Here is a 17,512-nt window from a genome sequence, read left to right on the forward strand (position 1 = left end):
GTGATGAAGAAGTACATAATTGCTGTCCTTTCTCAACATGAATGGCTTCAACTGAAGGGAAGATCAAGTTCAATAAAGCTATAATGTGGTCCTCAGAATGCACTCCAGTGATGGGCCAGAACATTCACTTTTTATCTGTTCTTTTCTCTCATAAACTATTGAATACAGAGCAAATACATAGCTCTAGAATAGAGTGGGGAAGTGCCTCTGTTCCATGTGGATGCAGGGGATTTAGCCTTTGGGATTGGAGTTCTTCAAAACCTGTATTAGTGACTCTCTAAGGCAACAGTTCTCAAAGTGTGGTCCCTGGACCATCAGCACCTGCATCACCTGGGAACATGTTGAAGAGGTACACTCTCAGGCCCTCTCCAGACAACCCTGCAGGTGACTCTGGTGCTGGCTCATGTTTGAGAACCACTGCTCTGACACTTTGCTGCTCAAAGTGTGGCCTGTGGAGCAACAGGAGCCCCTGGACCCTCATTAGGATTACAGGACCTCGGGGTGGCGGAATCAGGATGCACTTTAACAAGACACCCAGGTGACCCTGATGCATATTAGAACCTGAAAGCCACTGACCTAAGGGTTAGAGCAGGAAACCTACAGGGGAGGGTACCTGCCATTCAGGGGCATTTGGGAGGCTATCAAAGTGGGATCAGTGGATGCTTTTTTTTCACTGCCCAAAATATATTCAAACACCCTAATTCAACTTATTTATATTAGGGAACTGTGGGAATAACCCTGAGAGTACAGAAAGAAATGTTTACAGATAACAGCATGAAAAAAGAAAAGAGTTCATGTATTTTGCTTATTTTATAAAGTAGTGAATAGGTCATTCAGCCAACAAAATACAAAACCACTACGAAATATTACCTTTAAACCTTAATTATTTTCAAGGCAGTATTACACATTAAATGTTCCCTAGCTTTTTATATTGTGATTTCTATTTTTTAATTTCTTTGGGTAGAAGTTGTTAATTTTATCCCAATGTTTACCTTACATCAATATATCAATACTTCTGTTTTCTTCTTTATTTCTCTCCTTTAGTAAAAAATATAATCTTTTACTATCTGGTTTGTATATTTTAAATGATATACTTTGAATCCCAGTTATTATTTATACCAGTTCGTACCAGTGATTTCATTCCATTTTTCAGTTTTTCTATCCCTTGTCAGAACAAAAAACACTTACATAGTATTCCTCTATCTATAACTCCATCCTTGTTTGTCTTCATTTTGCAATTAAATAAATGAAATTCTGACCATCTATCTTTTTGGCAAACTACACACATTTTTGTTGAGCAGGATCAGTGGATACTTTACTGTTTGTGGATCCCTCTCAGTTCCCTCTGGAATAAAAAGGGGGAAGAGATGGGTAAACCTCTTGGCTACAATGTTCAAAAATATGTAAAGGCACCCTGTCTACATTGTGAGATGGAGAGCAGAACCATGATATGAGTAGCAGAGTTATTAACTGGATAATAAATCATATGTGTGCATATATACACACACACATATATACTCATACACACATATATATCAATATATCCCACAATGACCTAGACATTTTAAGAGAAAGCATAGTTTTCAAGTCTAACTTTTTTTGAAAACTCAATTTTCTAATTCACTTTTCATGTACAAATAAATCCAAGATGTGTTTGTGTCTTTCTATCTTATTTTCTACCCTCGAATTTAATTTTCTGGAATGCATCTTTTTAGAAAGTCTTTTTACCAGGGAAGGAGGTTGCAAACTTTCGAGTCCTGCCTCATCCCCACAGGGTCATTGTTACGATGCTGAGGAATCAGTAAGACAAAGCTTTCTGTGGAGGCCGTGAAGTTTGCCTGTTTCCAGGACTCGGCATTTTCCATCTTCTTGTGGTGAAGCCAGTGGCCTGGGCAGAAAAGAATAGTTGACCAAGTAAAATCTTATTTCTAAGAATATTTTTAGCATGGAAACACATGAAAATTAGGGGATCTTTTTTTTTAAAAAAGCCTTTGGAAATCTTTTGCACAACAAACACCCCCATATGTAAATAGGACTGTCACTAGCTGTTTGTCCACAGCGAGGCCTCCAGATGAAGCAGGGCTGTGCTCTGACAGGGACAGCTGACTCATTAGCAGAGAGCAGTGAAAGGTAATTAACCCTGGGAAAAGTACAGCTGCCGTGCGGGCTGTTCCTTTCTGTAGGATCTGATTAGAAATTAGTGTTAAACCACTGATTCTTTTTTTTTTTTTTAAAGAAAAAAAAAAAGACTGTCATTGATAATTCACTTTCACTCTCAGGTGTGTCCCCAGAAAAGGTTCTCAAATGTACTTGTAGACAAAAGGACTCAAATCTAAAAAGCATTTTCTGATCACAGTAGACACCTGTTTTTCTTGTTGAGGGGGGAGTTCTTTCAAATGAATATTATTGAACTATTGAAGATTGGTTTGTGCCCTGATCCGTTCTCCCATAGTCAGTATGTAAATTACTTGAAAAGATTGTTTTATACAGTTAATAAGCTGTAGATAATTACCATTTAATTAAGTTTTTCTTTTTCTTTCCATTTTCCCTCTGATGATGCTTCTCGTCAGTAGCAATGGAAACTCTCCAGTTCAAATCCAGTGGACGTTAGGGAAGGTAAGTGAAGACTATTTAGAAATAAACTTTCCCCCCCAAGAGAGAAGTATCCCTAACTTTTCAATGGCCTTCAAAAACTTGAGAATTTAAGAACTTGGTTTTAGGGGACAACCAAAGATGCCTGGTTTTGTTAATGTTGGTTTCATTCTGGTCATTTGAGTTACAATTGTGTATTTTTTTTTGAGAACTGTGTACACCTGTTCATCTTGATTTATGACTTCACTTGTCTCATATGAGGAGTATTAATACTTTAACACAGTCAGGATTTACATATGTGGCTGAAGAATGTGGTGGGTAGCATAATGGCCCCCCCCCCAAAGCATCTATGTCTTAATTCCTGAAACCTATGAATACGTTACCTTACGTGCAAAGGGAGTGTGATTAAATTGCGAGTCCAGAGATGAGGAGATTCTCCTGGATTATCCAGGTGGGCCCAACTAATCCCAGCGACTTTAAGAGAGAAGCAGATGAATGAGTCATGCAGATGCAGCCCGAGAAGGACTCCGTTCCACCAACCATTTGAAGAAGGAGGAAGGGATCTTGGGCCCCAGAATGCAGTGGCTTCGAGATGCTGAGAACGGCCACTGAAAAAAACAGGGACCTCAGTCCTATGACAGTAAGGAATTCTGACCTGCAGCCTCCAGCAAGGAGCTCAGCCTGACTTGAGTTCAGGCTGGTGAGACCGTCCCAGACTCTGGACCCCCAGAGCTGTAAGATACTGACTTATTTGTGCTGTATTAAGCCACACAGTTTGAGGACTTTTGTTACAGCAGCAACAAGAAACTAATAGAGAAGATAAGCCAACCTATAGATGGGACGTATTTTACAGCTGACAGTATAAGTCCTATGAAAAATGTCTTGTGTTTGGATGAAGAGAAGAAAAATTTCTTGAGAGGCCAAGACTGATAAGTCGTTTTTAGGAATTGGAATCTGTAGATTGTAATGATGGTTATCACTAAATCTGAGATTTCTGTCTTCGGCATTGCAACACCCCTGCCCACACCAAAAATGTTCTCCACGTGATATTTTTGTAAACATGATGCCTGTATCCTCCAAGGTACAAAGGAGTACCTGCTTTATTGGGGTGGTGAGTACATCTGTGTTTCACTGTGCTTGGGTGAGAGGAATGGAATGTCCGTGGGAAAGGCGACCTCTCTGATGCAGAGAGAAAATTGATCTGACCGTTGCAGTGTACGCGGAGCCTGGTGCCTAGAACCACAGGGCTGTCACACAGAGCCTGGTGCTAGCGTGGGGACGCTGACTTTGTTCCCTTTCTTCATTGTGAAATGGATAGAGTCTCCCTATAGGCACGGGATGATGACAGGAAAAGAGTGCATGATGGTGCTCATAAGAGTGTCTTTCACGGGGTGAGAGTTCAGTCAAGGTGAGCTCAACTTATTTAGAAAATACCATATCATTTTACTATCTTGATAAAAAATAATGGATGACTTGTCTTCCCTTGTGGTTCCATTTTTATCTCCAATAGAAAAGTCATCAATTTGGAGTATATGGACATACATTGTTTAAAATAAAATGTAAATGCATAGTAGTTAGGACACTGGCCATACTGACAAATTTTGAGTAAGAAAAGTGAGATACAGAACCTGGAAACTGGATGGAGTTTAAGTGAGTTGGAGATCTTCCTAAATGGTTTTCTTGCCAAATTTGGAAAAATAAGAATAATATTTCTATTTTACCTTTGGCTTTTATCCCCACAAAGGGACTGATTTAAATCACATACTGTCATTTTTCATGCAAATTAGATGAAAGTAGACACTGGGGAAGAAATCTGACCATAAAATCTGTTACAATCTATGCTTGCTCCCCTTTGTGTTTTGGGAGCTGACTTTTTAACACAAGGGAAGACAACATTGAAGACAACATCGTAAATTCTGCTTACCTGGCATTGCAATCAAACAGACAAAATCTGTAAGTTCCAGATGTTGTGCTGGGAAGTTATGTTTTGAATACAATTAATAGGATAATATCTCAAGCATCTGAAGAATATTATCTTTGGCTTATTTTAATTGAATTCAGTAATAACATATTGAGCACCTACTTTGGCCACAGCATCATGTTGCAATGAAAGGTCAACACTACACAGCCCCTCACATCCATGAGCTTTACTGGCGCCGGGACGATAAAGTGACCTTGAGTCAGTGTGGCGTCAGGCAGCACCTATGAATCCAGGTGGAGGTGCCATCAGAACAGGACTGGGACACAGAATTCTGTGAGATGCGGCCGCTTGCAGCACCGTGTGGATGACAAATTGCATTTCAACAGACAGATTTTTCAGCTCTGATACCAAAGGGAAAAGTTCCTTTGGAAGTTACAAATAACATCAACACATTCTAAACATTGAATTTTAGCTCTGTCATTTGACCAGCTGGTCTCCTTGGACCCTCGTGTAACTATACAAAAATATGGCTTTAGTACATTGTTTCACCAAGCCAACTGTTTGTATTTTTTTCAACTGGTCTTTGGGGACGTTTATGTATTTTAGCCAAAGTCTCTGAATCTCTCGGGATGATTCTTCAGGCGTCATCGTTTCTGGAAGCGTGTCCAGGCTGCACTCCCCTCGCTGCGTCTGCCTCTTCCGGGATCATACTTTCCTTTTTTTATTTTTTTACTTGAGAATTTAGGGTTTTTTTTTTAACTTCTTATTTTATATTGGAGTATAGCCAATTAACAATGTTGTGGTAGTTTCAGGTGCACAGCAAAGGACTCAGCTACATATACATGTACCCATTCTCTCCCAAGGCTGCCACATAACATTGAGCAGAGTTCCCGGTGCTATACAGTAGATCCTTATTATTAGAGAAATGCAAATCAAAACTACAATGAGGTATCAGTTTGCACCAGTCAGAATGGCCATCATCCAAAAGTCTACAAACAATAAATCCTGGAGAGGGTGTGGAGAAAAGGGAACCCTCCTACGCTGTTGGTGGGAATGTCAACTGGTGCAGCCACTATGGAGAAGAGCATGGAAGTTCCTTAAAAAACTAAAAACAGAGCTACCATATGACCCTGAAATCCCACTCCTGGGCATGTATCTGGAGAAAAACATGTCCCGAAAGGATACATGCACCCCAATGTTCACCGCAGCACCGTTTACAATAGCCAGGACATGGAAGCAATCCACATCCTACTGGAATCCTCAGGTTTCTGGTTTGTACCATGAGGACAGGAGCTGTGCTTTCTATATCTTTTGATGCCCGAGACTAACATGGAGTTCCCTAGATCAGTTCTCAATAAATGTGTATTGACCCAATAATAAGTAAAGTGTTTAGGACAAAGAGACTTATATTAAATTAAACACTGTAATGAGAACAAAATCCAAAAATCATTCTGCAAAAATCCAGTGCCCATTGGCTTCAGTGTTTGAGAATCAGGTCGTTTCTTTGTAAATTTCGTTAGCTTCTCCCATCCCATACTTCCTAGTCAGACAATAAAGATAAATGACTCTATTCTTTTATCTTAATTCAATTTTACAGAATATGGTGAAGATTTTAATGCAAAACGAACAGTTCCTGTTGGGAAAAGCAACACGCTTGTTGAAACAAAATTCTAAAAAACCTCTTAAAAACGGGCAAGGAAAATAGAAAATGTCTTAGGATATCAAGCATATTGTATTACAATCTATATAATAAAACAGCTTAAATAAAGAAAATTCCCTTTACATAATAAAAAACCTCATTTTTGAATCAACAGGTGCTCTTTGAACTTTATTAAAAATGTTTTGACATTATAGGGTTGTTTAGTATAGATTTACTCACAAGAGCACATTTACTTGCAGCACAAGCCTGGAAGTTAAGTGGTTGGTTTGATAAAGCAGAGTTTCCATAGTTACCACAGGAGAACAGAGGATAACTGTTATTTCTTTGGAAGCCAGGAAGGGGCTGTAGAGAAAAGATTAAGCAAACAGACCCAAGCAGGCTCATTACGCAGGGCTTTACACCTGATTGGCTTTTTAAAAGAGGAAACTTGATAGTACAGGAGATAAAGTTTTCCCACTAAGATCTATAGAAGCGCGCTAAGAAATCTGCACATTCCCTTTCCCTGGGCATTTCCAGCTAGGTTCTGAGTCAGAGGGAAAGCTAGTTTAATGAGATGATCCCTGTGAGATGCATTTTTGCTCATAGTGTTTTGTTAAGAACCATGTCATAAACAAGTGGTTAAAAAGCCACGCAGGAGAGACCACTGCCTTGCTCTCCAAGGCACATCCTGCCATCTCAGGTCTAACTTGGTTATCCACGATCACCATTCTGTCGAAAGGCCTGATGAAGGGGAAAGGGAAAGCCACGCTGGCGAAAACCCCCTCGTGCCGGCTTCACTGAGATGGGCTCTGCTCGCTAAAGACAGTCACTGTCGCCGTGTCCTCTGATGTGTGTAACCCAAGGAGTTCTTCACCGTTGACTGTGGAGAAGCAGAATGACGTGGTTCCTACTGTCCCACCTTCAGCCCGTGAGCCTTTGAAGCAGCGGTGATTAAGAGGACTTTTCCAAAGTTTCTATGTAGTTACAAGGACAGTTTCAATCTTCTGTCACTTTTTTGCATTAGCTCTGATTATGCTTTTACCAGAAAGATGCATTTGTTTTAAAGGTAACAATACACACTAGGAGAATAGCTTATGTTTCATCTATATTTATCAGCACTCACTGTACATTTGTGTCTTCATTACCAGGAAATATTAAGGGACATTGTGCCATCGATTCCTGTTTACAGTTTATTATGCAGAGATAGGAAACACTTAGCATGTAAAATGAATGTAGAAATTATTCCTGGATAGAAACACGGACATTTCCCACTCGTTGGCTCTTTCTCCTCCATCACTGGATCAGAGTGTAATTGTCAGTAATCAGGCCTGCTTGCTGCTGATAAAACCACTCTGAATGCTAGCAGCCTTCTTTGTGTGATGACTCAATTATTCCAGAAGTGCCTCATCAAATCTGCCCCATCAGCTGGGCTAATAAATAAGGAGAAGAAACTGGCCCCCCAAAGCAAATTATAAATCCATTTGCATTAACCATTTCGCTGGTCCATGATCTAGGCAGAAATAAGCATGGCAGATTGTGTTAAGCTTATTTGAATATGTTTATAATGTTTACAGCATGCAACTTTTTTTCCCCACAAGGTGTTGGAATTATCAGTCGTGAATGGCATCTGAATTCAGCTATGTTAATTTCAGCAAGGCTTTAAGTAGCTTTGAGGGCTATTTTGTTACTTAAATCAGGTGAAAGTTAAATCCTCTTGCAGGGAAAAAATAGGGGTCTTGCACAAGTTATTGGCTTTGCTTCAGAGTTTAAGGAGAAGAGGCCTGTGTTTTATTTTTACAGGTGATGGAAGGACAAACACAAATAACATAATGCCTGCTAGTACAAGGATCAGATGACTTCTTATCCATCTCAGTGGAAACCAGAAGTTATTTTGATGCTCTGTATGACTACAGCAATTTTCAAAGCAAAAAATTCCATTTTCTAGAGAAGATCAGGGTTGCCATAGCATTCCTTGTACTTCAAATTCCTTGAAAGACTCCACAGGGCAGAGATTTCAAAAAGCCAGGCAAACCAGTAAAAATCAATTAAATCCGTCAATGGAAATTTTGTACATTGACAAATCTTATTTCTCCTCTTCTTGTAAAATAACAAACTCTACTGCATAACAAAAAGTTTTGTTTGTATTTGAAGTTCAGTGATCACTTGGGGAAGCAAAAAATGTTCAGAATGGATCATGAAAAGCAATTTGGTTGCTGATATCAAAGAATTAGTCTTGTTGAAAATGCAACGACTTAAAATCCAAAACATACCCCCTAAAAGTAAGTGATACCACCACCCCAGTTTGCAGTGGGAGCTGTTTTTCTCGTGGAGCTGCTCCAGTTCTGATGAAGTTCTTCTTTCTCCTCCCACATTGACCAGGACCCTAATTCTGGGCTGATGGTCAAAGTAAAGCTTGTGGCCAATCAACAGTGTATTTCTTTGCCTAAAATGACTTAAAAGAAACTCGCCACTTCTCTTCATTTGCCCCAGCCAATGAAGCCTAACCCCCCAATATCAACCTGGAAAGCTACGAAGAAGAAAGTCATCTTTGACGGCATAAATATAAAGTGGCAGTAGGCTAACGTAAATTGTGTGCATCAATTTCTAAATTTATAATCTCTTGCTATGATAGGAAAGGCAATTCTATAGCTCATTGACTAGAAACATCAAAATAAGGGGTTTAAATTTTCATTAGAAATTTAATGGCACAACATGGCAAATGGAAAGACAAAGAATTCGATTGTCTGTCCAGGCAGATTTATATGAAATTTGACTCTCACTAAAATTATCATGGTGTTTCATGTAAAAATAATGCTGGAAACTTAGAACTATAAAGGACTTGCCTTCCCATTAAAAGAAAAAAACAAGCAAGAATAATCCCCCTTTTTCATCATTTCAACTAATGAACCATTGGTGAAGATCCCGAAGTTAGTGACTGAGAGGTTAAAAGTGTGAGAGGTTAGGAGACAGGACCCCAAGGGTCAGCAGTGCTGAGGTTAACATGCTGGCATTCTCCTGTTTTCATTTTACTTGGCAGGAAACTAAATCTGAGAGTGGTGTTCGGAGCTTGAATTAGCATCCCAAGCTTCTGAGAGGAGCCTGCCATGCATTTTGCATCCCAACTGGTTCTATTGGTAAGCAAATTCCCCAAATAGTAGTTATATCACAGGGCTACCAGTGCTACGACATTTCATATTCAATTTACTTGCCCTTTCACCAAATTTTTCACTTCAAGCTTAGTTTGGAGGATTTTTTTTAATATAGAGTTTTCTTTGAATCATAAGTAGATCTATGGTTCTCTGCTTTAAGGACACAATTGACGGTTGCATCCTATCACTTTAGGTCACCCCACCACCACCACCAATAAAATATAATCTGATATACCCTTTTTAAAAAATAACACTGCAGATTCATTACATTATATTATAGGTTTAAAGAACCGTCTTTCTCTGAAGCAAGTACTTACCCCTGAAGCGGCTGTGAATTTAGGACTCCATCCACTGTTGTTGGCATATGGCAGAGCAGACAGATGGAGAACTCTGTGATGACCCCATTTAACAAGGGAAGCCATGTCTTACTTAGAGCACACACTGAAGGACTGTGTAGCCCATTCCCAACACCTTGGGTGTCATATAGTTTTACCTTTTAAGATTGCTGTTTCATGAAGAGATGGGCTTCAATAGAAAAGTGTCCATCCTGGTAGGCGGGGGATAGAACTAACTCAGTTCCAAGTTGGGGGAGCTTGGTCAAGATTCCAAGTCTTAGGTTAACTGTCTTCCAAAATGTGTATCTCCTATGAACATTTTAGGTAGTCCTTAAGTTTTACAGCACGGTTTAAGGTCATCAAAGAAATTAAAGATGGCAATGAATAAAAAATGTTTTTTTTAAGGTATCTCTTTGATACAATAACAGGACACAAGCAGGGAATGGAGGGAACCGATTGCAGTGGAAGATTCCTTTTGGTATCAGCCAAGGGTGTGTTTCCAAAAGGCGGTGGGTGTGGTTACAAATGATGGGCGCCTGGAACGGCGAGCGTCCGCGGGCCCCTCCTTCCCGTCCGTGTTTTGGTGCCCTTGGACTTCCCAGCCCGTCTGTGTCAAATCATATTTCTAAACGTATATGTTGTCGGCGCCCTCTGTGCAGGGCTCCACGTGGATCTCAGCTGTGCTGCCCTAACTGTCATCCCCGGGGAGGGGAGAGACAGCAGATGGGGTTAGGGCAGAGGGCTGATGCATCTGACAGCAAACGGCCGGGTTGTTGAGTGGAAGCCGCGAGCGTCAGGAAGCTCCTTTTCCCCTGAGAACCAACTAACCACTGAAGAAAGTTGAAAATGAGCCCTTTGAGAAACGCTATTAAAAGTAGTAAAAAATTGCAATTGTGCAGATGATGTGCTGCTGTGTGCTTATTCGGATGCTAATGAGTTTGACATTAGGGGAACTCAGAGGGTTTACAGCTACTCCCTTATGTGCTTCAGTTCTTTATTGGCAATCTTGGAGAAAATAAATGGAAAATGTATTGCTAATAAACACACAACACGATAGGGTGTAGACAAAAAGCCATTACTTTCAGGATTTGGAAAGAGCTCTGCCCACCAGTGTTTTCCGGGATCTTTTGTCTTAGGTTAGAGTGTGGCAAACAAAGGGCACAGGCAGGTGGACCGAGGGTGAAGAAGAAGCCAAACACATTTGTAGAGAAAGCTTTTTTTTTTTTTTTTTTTTTTAGTTGCAGTCAAACCAACTAAGAACTCCCGAGTCCTCCACTACTTTTCAATCCTTACATCCTGTGCGATAATCTGCTCTATCTCTTGAGGGTTTTATCCCCATTACTCCCCAGGAACTGGAGTTGCTGAGTCGAGTTGAAGAAGCATCTGCTTAATGTCCGGTCAAAGCTTTCAAGTAACACAGAAATCCATGGTTAAAAAGCTGGGCACGCCAACCTACTGCAAAGGGTAAAACACGGACGAGAGAAATCTCCTGCCAGGAAGGTTGGTGACTTGGGTTCTAGTATGTCAGAACTGACGGGTGAACCATTGCAAATGTGCATTAATATACATAGTGTACGTATAGTGTTTGTATCACTAGCCACTCTCTTATCAGGCTGAGTGTATTACACTGAGTTTCAGAGTATTCTCTCAAGGGCCAAATGGACTGAAGACAGATTCTGTTCCATCCCTGGGACCAAATAGAGGTGACACAGGCCTGTGAAAGCAAGGAAGCCACATGCAAATTGTTTCCACAGGAAACAGGTTAAAACATTGGCCAAAAGCGTTAGTAGCCTCTTAAGACAGCCTCATTCAAGAGCACCCTAAATACGGATGCCTTTGGAATCTTGTCTTTTGTGACTTTTTGAGTATAGCACGTGCCAGACCGTGTCTGAACTTTTTCTTCTGGTGGTTAAAAGTAAAAATGACAGTAATGATACTGAGAAACCCTATTGTCCAATTTTCCTAGTAAATTGAAGGCATAACATAAATTTTATATATATATATATATATATATATATATATAGAGAGAGAGAGAGAGAGAGAGAGAGAGAAAGAGAGAGAGAGAGAGAGAAATTACCAGTTTTTGTTTGGTAAGAAAATTTTCTTACCAATTTTTGTTTGGTAAGAAAAACAAAAATTAATTTGGCTTACCTTAAAAAAGCTACACATCGTTTTCCCTTTGATATGTTAGTGTGACATTTTCATTCTGTTTGTAGTATAGTCCACCGGAATTATAGGTAATTGTTTATTGTTCACTTCACTGTTTATTATTGCTCTTCTATTTATTTGTTCTACCTTATATGCCTTCTCTTACTTTTTATCTTAATAGAATGAATTGCAGGATTTCTCACTAAAGCAGACAAAGGTATTCAGTCACTCTGAGAGAGGAAGGCAAACCAAGTTAGCGTACAAGTTACCTGGAGAAAGAGAGAGGTAAGGCAACGTTTTTATTAGAGAGTAGAATATATTGAACTAAAATGAGTCCGATCAAAGCACTTATATAAAGGCTCTCCTCTGAAACAGCACTTTATCTCTGCCCATTTGCTTTGACAGAAATTTACTCTTAACGCCCAATTTAGAATCATGATTTTTGTCAGAAGTACAGTCACTTTAATCCTTTAAAATATTAAACAGGTGAAATTCTCCGTACCTACAAACCCTTTTGCACGTTGATTGGTATGTGTTACTTGTTTAAACGTGTTTGCCCTTAGAGAAAGATTCAGCATTAAAATAGTTTTAAAATTCCAATTTTAATTCATTTGTATTTGAAATCATTTTACTTGAGGATTAAGAGCAAATAAGTGAGATATTTTAAAAGCACTATAGCTGACATCTAGAGTTCATTCCTACAGACACTAAAAAGTAAGGAATTGGGTTGTCCTTGGGAAAAATTCTATTTAAAATAACTTATCCCTGTATGAAGGAGCTTGTTTTCTAACATTTTTCAACACATGCCTCTCCAAATATCAGCAAGAAAAAAAAATTTTTAAGGCCCATTTAGGGTGTTCCTTACACTGAGCTATCTTTAAACAGGGCATATTAAAAATTTTTTTAAGTCTCCAAAAACACAAAGCTGGTGATTGCCCCCTTAGATCACAAAGCTGTGACTCAGAGGCCGTGGTTCGGCGACTAATAGAAATCATTGGCACACGCTGTCCACCTAAGGGAATAATAGAACTATTTGCTGGAGTCGTTAAGCAGAAGGACACAGACGTATGGCTTTGGTTCATGGTCACGTGGCCAGTGGTGCAAAGTTAGAGGGTTAGTCTACACACAGGAGCCGCAGAAACTCAGAAATCAGAAGCAAGAATCAAAACACCTCAGCCTCCTCCTAAAGCCACCCAAGCTTTCCCAGGCCCAAGGTTTCCTTCTTGGCTGGGCATTTCCACTGGACTCTAGACAGTCCCTTTGAAAAGCAGCTCCTCTGTTGGGGATGTGCGTGCCCTTGGCCTTCGGGGAGAGCTCTTTCCAGACAGCTGTGCTTTGTCTGAGAGAGCGCTGAACCTGCTTTTCCATTAGGTGTGGTGTCTGCCCAGCTGGGAGGGATCAGGGGACATGAGAGGGGTCACCGGTGTGAACGGTACCATCATTCAATTCTTCAGCTTTTTATGCAGAATCAAAGACAGTACAAATAGAGACGGACAGGAACAGAGAGCTGACATCGGGGATCCTGTGCCCTAAATAGAGGATTCAGAAAATTTTCATTTCATTTAGGATAAAGCATTCAGAAAAGGTTCAGAAACTTATTAACATGTCATCAAGGGTGATGTCAAAGGTCCTGATTTTATTCATTTAAATGTTTTGAAGTTTACTTTCTGAATTACTCTTCCTGAGGTATTAAAAAATGTATGAAAGGAGAACCAGGAAAACAATAAAAGGGTAAGAACAGAGAAAAAAAAATACTTGAACATTCAATCTTGGTATTCTCATCAATGAGGCAAGTATTCTTTTAGGATCACAACTCATTTTCCCCATCTTTTTCTTGTATAACAGGGAAACATCTTTTGCTGCCATTTTGGGCTGATCCAAAGCTATGTTTAAAACAAAATAATGCCAGAATCATCCAAAGAAAGGGCACTCAGTGTAGGGTTCTTTGTTCTTCAGTCTGGCCAAGTTTCATCCCAAGGTACTGGCATCATTTAGCTGTTCCATTTTCTGGGTTTAGCCTTTTCCAACTTCCTGAGTTTCTCTTTGTCGTTTCTTAAAAAATGATTTTTGTAAAGAAAGCATCCGCTGAGGATAAGGTGCACCTCATGGGGAGGACCCCTGGACCTCCTCTGGGCAGGCACAGAACTAACTTGCTCTCACCGTTGCCGTGAGTTTCCTAAGATTGAAGGCACAGCTCACAAGAGTCACGAGGCACAACAGACAGAACTGCTTTGTCAGTTCCCAACTTTCAGGAGAGGAACACAATGAAATCTTGTTAAAAGTGGGACTTATTGCAAGTTGAATGTATGTGAAGGACTTCTCAAATTAAAAGTAGCTACCAGCATGAAATTATATGTCACTAAACAGTATGACAATTAATTGTATAAGGATTTTGAGAAACTGTCCTCAAAACATTATGATCACCATGGCTTTTCTACTAATATTAAGAAACTCAAGACTGCTTATAAATATATATTGAGGACGTCACTGTCCAGAGTTCTGTTGAAAGGAGAAATAAAACGTAAGCATTACCGAGAGATTTGTTTTCCCCAAATCTTAAGAAGTGATTAAATATTTACTTGGAGGTTGTTTTTGTTGACAAATAATTTTGTTTGTTTAACCATTAGGTTAAAATAGGATCTTTGAGTGAAAAATAAAATCAAAGGGAACTAAATCTCCTCACATATCCGTAATTTGCTTGTATGAATGAAAGCAAAATTGAGTTTATCAATTTGGTGTCCTGCTCCTTGAATCTCTCCCTTCCACAAATCAGCAGTTCCAGGGGTCCCTCTTCAGCCCAAAAGAAGGCACCAGATCTGTGCCTTGGAGCAATGCAGAAGGGAGATCTCCTGATCACCCCTGATGTAACTAACTAAGCACCAGGAGGAAAAGGTGGTCAAGTCCATGTCACTAGGGAATTACTGTGCACACCTGTATGTAGGTCTGTAAATATGTGACGATAGTAAATGAAGCCTTTCCAAATTCAACTAAGTAATGAACATTTATTTTATGGTCATTTTTCCTCTTCATCGCCTATCTGCTTATCTCCGTTGTTGGTGCCGGCATATCCTTCCCCCAAGTTTTGCTTCTTTGCCTTCTTTATTTTATAAGTTTCTTTCCCTCTTGCCTCTTCTTGTATCAACTCTTCTCCCCAGAGAACTGGGGAAGAAAGTCTTTAAAATTTTTTTTCATGGCTTTATTATGAAATAGATAGCAAGCAGGAACAATTTTTTTTCCTTTCTACATCAATATTATACATAACATATCCATAATTGTAGGTTAAAAGAACTTTCCTTAGTTTCAGGAAAAATAAGAGTGGCAAAACTTGCCTTTAATATTTTATCTCGATTGAGTAGATTGTCGAAGCCAGGAGGAGCCCATGGTAGGAAAGTGAGAAAATGTCTTGTCTTGTTCCCACCCATAAACAATGGGATGGAGATAAAGGTCCTAAGAAGTGAGGAGAAGGACAGCTTTTTAGAAAATCAAAGTTCTATTTTGGGAAAAGAAATGATTCATTAAGTTTCACAAAATCAGTTGCAGGCTTGTCGATAGAATTTGGGACTTTGGTAGTAAAGATGGTCAAGTGTCCTTTTCCAATAGAAAAAAACCCCATGTTCCCAACAGGAAGTGGAGTTTTCAAGATACAGGCCATGTTAGCTAGATCAGTGTCCTGAATCGTACGTACTCGTGGCCTCTTCTGTAACGTGGAGAGCTTGAAGGGGTGGCCATGCCCCTGCCCCACTGCACGCCCCCTGGGTCTCAGCACAAGCAGTGAGGTAGAACTTCTTTCCCCTTGAATGAACCATCACCGGAACGTGGTAACCCACTGAATCTGAGGTTCGATTTTACAAAAATTAAGTCTTCCCACTGGCAATTTATTAAAGTCCATGAGAATAATCCATACCAAGAATATTTAGAGATTCCTGCTCCCATGTGTAAGGTTTTTGAGAACAAAGGCTTATTTTTAAGCTGAGATCTACCAGAGAGTGAGCTTTCTCATGATTCTTGCCCCCCAAAGAAAAGCACATATATGCTCTGGGTGTCTGATGTTCTCATTCCCAACGAGCTGCAAGACATGACCAGACCCTGAACTTAGTAACAGCTACGGTCCTTCAGGTGTGAACCGGAGAGGAGGTGAAATGGATGGATTGTATGTTGGGGCCTGATCCATCCCCCACCTACAACCTGGCCCGCAAGTTAAAATGAACACTGAGCTTCCTGGATGAGTTGCCAGTTCTTACAAGGCTTGTGTGGGATGTATGTGCTCCACCAGCAAGAGGACAATAGCTCCACAAAACGCAAGGGTGAGGCTGGCACTCCAGGCCCCTTCAAGCAGAGGCCCATGAATATTTATGCCTCCCTTCCGATGACTTTAACGGGGAAGTGGCTGCACAGGGCGGTGGCAGTCCGCTCAGGTCCTCGCATAGCTGAATTGTGAAATAGCACGAGTCTTGGAGCCGTTATGAAGAAGGTTACGTTTCAGCAGTTTTCTGACATTTCTGTATATGCCTGCTGGCACTCTGCACACCGTGTTTCTGTAAAGAAACTCGTGGAGTTCAACCTTCACCTGTGTTTTGGGGCGGGGGAGGATGGGGACATCCAGAGTGGCGGGGGTGCGCTATCAGGGCACCTGCACGCAGGGTAACTGCAGACCCGGGTTGAGGCCATGCTCTCCCACGGGAGGAGCTCCCTCAGAAATAGCTGATGTTTTTTTGCACCATTTTAACCCTCAAGCTACTGGTTTCTCCTAATCAAGGGACCCGTTTAGCACACAGAAGGGAGTTTGCGTGAACTGAGCCACTTGATATGCAGCAGAGACCCTCACGGAGAAGGATTTCACAACGCAATGCTCACCATCCTGTGTAAACCAAGCCACGTTAATCCCAGGCAGCGTCACATCTGTCATAAGTCTGTGTGGTTTTAAAAGAAGGGAAATCTACAGGAGAAAAAACAAAACTCTCCTCTGTTTTCCCATTGTTTTCTCTTATGTAGTTTGAAAATATTTGTTAACAAGGGACTGTTTTATTTAGACTAAAGCAATGGCTGCTCAAAAAAGCAGTGGACACTTTTGTTGGCTAATTTGAAAAACAGTTCAGCGATTGGTGTGGTGTTTAGTATGAAATGATGACAAAAGGGTGCTGGTGGTTTTAACAGTTTTCGCTTACGAGAGCTGTCATTAATTTTGTCTGTAGTGTTGCAGGTGAAAAAATGCACAATAGATAAATAGTCTATATTGGTTTAACTGAACGTAATATACAGTGTGTTCTGGAGTTGTTTGTCTCAATAGACTATAGTAATCAAAAGTAATGAACCTATTATGTGCAGGACCTTGGAGGGCGTCGAATGGCAGTAAAAGTGTGGCACATAAAAGGTTTATTAAAGGGAATTAAAGTCCATCATTGCCACACCTGCTCCCCTGTTATACGTCTACGGCAGGTCAGTGCTTTCCCTCACAGCTCAGCCTCAGAGAGCAGAGATGCGTCTCCCATTCTCACTGCAGTCCCCCCGCACCCCCGCCGGCGTCGGGATTTAAGGATGAGCCGCGGAGAGCGCCTTCTGCCTGCTTCTGATTTTCAACAAGCAGAACAACTTCTTTCTACTTAAGAATTCCTTCTGATAAGGTGTAAAAGTGAATTAAACTACGAGATGCTTAGAGGATCCTAGTGGAATGGTTGGGTGTAGTCAGGTCAGACTCTATCTCCGTGTGGACAAAAACAACAAGCTTTTT

The 17,512-nt window shown here is 40.5% G+C and overlaps 1 protein-coding gene across 1 annotated transcript in view; it reads left to right on the forward strand.

Annotated features, from left to right (window-relative positions):
* Positions 1 to 2,578: 2,578 nt before the first annotated feature.
* Positions 2,579 to 17,512, forward strand: part of ST18 (ST18 C2H2C-type zinc finger transcription factor) — a gene marked incomplete at its 3' end in the record, with an annotated part of 105,071 nt that continues 90,137 nt past the window's right edge. The window contains exon 1 of the mRNA XM_082601157.1: positions 2,579 to 2,616. The remainder of the gene's footprint in view (positions 2,617 to 17,512) is intronic.

The sequence above is a fragment of the Mesoplodon mirus genome (genome assembly GCF_964341445.2).
Source record: "Mesoplodon mirus genome assembly, chromosome: 16".
NCBI classification, from domain to species: domain Eukaryota; kingdom Metazoa; phylum Chordata; class Mammalia; order Artiodactyla; family Ziphiidae; genus Mesoplodon; species Mesoplodon mirus.